This window comes from Xiphias gladius, chromosome 4, assembly GCF_016859285.1.
Source record: "Xiphias gladius isolate SHS-SW01 ecotype Sanya breed wild chromosome 4, ASM1685928v1, whole genome shotgun sequence".
Classification (NCBI taxonomy): domain Eukaryota; kingdom Metazoa; phylum Chordata; class Actinopteri; order Istiophoriformes; family Xiphiidae; genus Xiphias; species Xiphias gladius.
The window spans coordinates 9188828-9192074 of NC_053403.1; positions in this window are offsets into that span (position 1 = coordinate 9188828).

Below are 3247 nucleotides of genomic sequence, written 5' to 3' on the forward strand. Positions count from 1 at the left end.
TACGGCATCTCAGGTTATTTGATGTACTTTCCATCTAGACATGAAATCCCCTGAGTGTTTGACAAATGTGTGTAGATAAAACTAAAATTACATCCTTTTTCACTCCCCAGGGGTTACAGTTACTTTCTGTAAAGTATAACATACTACCTCATTAAAAAAAATTGCTGAAAATGCTAAACGTGTGGTAGACTAACCTCTTTAGCTTTAACCATAATGTACTGTAGTGGTTCCCAACCTGGAGGTCAGGGCTTCACATGGGGTACCTAGGTCAATATGAGGGGTCACGAGAGGTTGTTTTTTTTTTTTAAAGAGAGAAATTGTTAATTTTTTATGGCTTTTTCTCTATTTTTTGCTTCTTTTTTTTTTTGTCTTGTGAGATACTGGAATTTTTTTCACATGTTTAGGCTTCTTAATATCCCTCAAATGACACAATCTGAGGGGGAATAAATTGCTCTTTGGTTGAATGGCTCATACCTAACAAGGTTATAACTTGTGAGGAAGGTACACAAGTCAGGAACTACTAAAGTGGTAAATGGATGTGATGCTGCTTTATGTATAAAGTTTGTTACAGCGTGTAGATATAGGATCTTGTGTGCATTGCTGTGTGACGTTTCGGTCTGTGTAATATTGAGGGTTGACTTGTACTATCAAAACTGTGAGGGGTGTTGGTGGTTCTTGCAAAATTTATCCAACAACCAGTTACACTCAATCTGAAAAGGTCAGTTCAAACTTTATGTAGAGGCCTGACCTTGACAACCGGTTAATTAGGGTTTCCAGCTTATCACTTGAAATGGTCCTCAGAGTCAGTCAGTGTGGTTGTGAGTGAGGTATAAGAGTTTAGAAGTATGTATGCAAATTGCTGCTTCAAAACTCCATTCTGTAAATCCCCCACTGGGACATCTGTGTTTGTGGCCTGAACGGAGTGTGCTGTATGGCCCCCTGCATGGCAGCTGATAGATTATTGTGAAAGTGTTCGGCATGTGGGGGGTGTCAGGAAGTAGGGAAGTTACGGTTTTATTTCTTTACAGCAGGTGGGAGATCGTTTTCCCATGTGCTGCCATCTGTAGGCCAGAGGCTGCGGTGAAGAGTAAGTGAAACTGCCTGGGAGCCATAAGGGTTTACATAAAGATGTTCCTTTGCATGTAAACACACACACACACACACACACACACACGTATACATATATATATATATATATATACCTAACAAAAAACTATTGCGCTTTACCAAAGAAAGTAAAAAAAAAAAACAGATAAAATAGATAAAATAAAATAATAAGGGTTCATACACCCAAAACAATAAGTTGTTTCTTTCATAGATTAGCTGTAAAATCTATGCATTTTCACCCTATGCTAAATTTTGACACTGAAAACTGAATAAAAGGAACAATTTAATGGATCTTGGTTTGTCAACCCTTTTTAATCATTTCAAAAATATTCCAAGATGCTCAATTCATCAGTGTCAAATAAAGTACTGTGCTTCAATACAGTATAGTCTAAAGCAGTGGTTCTCAAACTTTTAGTCTTGTGAACTTTTAATAGCTGTCAATACCTCTTCAAAAAGTATTGAGGTTCGATACCCAGCCATAATGGAAGGGTTTTCAAAATGCTCGAAAAACATAATGTATCATACCACAAAGATTTCATATGATTTGAACATTTTTTTAATGGAAATTTATTTTTTTATATTTTAACTCTGTGACAGAAGATGATTCCTTAAAAATATGACAAAACAGACCTGACCGGCTTTATTCGTTGTTGTTGGTGTGTGTGTGTGTGTGTGTGTGTGTGTGTTTTTTTTTTTTTTTAAGATGACCCACATTCCCTGTGTGTTTCAACACCTGCTGCTGCTTTAAAGCTGACAGGTAATTAGGTCTGCGGGTTAGAAGTAAGCATTGATGGAAGTGTGGTTGCAACGGCATACAAAAGGTGAAAATTGTGATTCTCACCTTTTGTTGGGGATTGTGGGGTTCTAACTCAAAATTAGATCCTGAGTCTCACTGGGATAATGATTGGTTCAGTTACCAGTTAATTACCCTCCATCAATCTCTGCAAAAATCAGAGGCAGGCACAGGTTACACACCGCTACTTTGAATCAACTGACCACTTGAGAAAATATAATGCACTTGAAGTGAAAAAAAAAAACACCCTTCCTCCCTCATAACTACTGTTGAGAGACCCGACAACTCCATTTAACCCACTCAGCATTCAGCAGCGGAAAATTGAAAAATACAGGGACTGTGCTTGCAGCCCTCTGTTGGGAGGATATGAATAAGACACAAAGCGTTACAGAAAATGCACACATGGCTTCAGAAAAACGCTCAGTGGAAGGGGAAAAGATTTGAAACCCACCTGTTGGGAGACCATGGCATCCCCAAGGCCTTTCCAAAGACCAGCGATGGGGCAGAGCGTCGCCTCTGGGCCAAGTGTTTGAGGTGCTGTGAGAAAACAGGAGACTTGTAATAGTGGAACAAAATATATCTGCATGTATCTATGTATCTAGGGCCTTTCTTTTATTCATTTTTTTAATACGATGTCAATGTTTTTACTTTTCAAACACTTTACCCCTAGTCACACCACATGCTGTGCCAAGCTGTTTTTCACACTGGCTTTCACACTCGTACCAGCTGTAAATTAGCAGCTGTGCGGTGTTTTACACAGTTCTCTTAGACCCTTTTGTTTAATCAAGTCGCCTCTACAGAATGACAAAATGAAACATTTGTCCCCATGCAGTCCCCACAGACGACTGCGCAGGTGGGCTCCAACGAAAAGAAACTGTCAAGGAAAAGTCAGGGAAGTAATCATAAAAGAGTCACATGATTTGAATATATTAATGATATTTTAAAATGTATTGATGGGTTATAATACAAAGAAGGATCCGTAAAGCTTCACAAATCCAGACTGCACTGTCTGAGTGAAGAAGAGAACTGTCAATCATCTACTTGAAATAACATATTCAGTCCTCCAAATTAAATGATATAAATATGTCCATGCTCTCTTGCACAACACGTGTAAGTGCTTTGACATTAATATGCCTCTGTCATTGTTAGGGAAGAGTGTGGTTTAGGTTAAAATGACTTCTTCATTGAGGTTAGGGGACCTTCATCGTCATGGTTACAATATTAACTACTTGGTTATGGTTAAGGAACGATAGTGATCATTGTTAACAGCAACCAACTTTGACTGTAGGTGGGAAACAGAAAATGAACAAATGCTGATCATTGTTTTTACTGATCAGCCACCAAAGT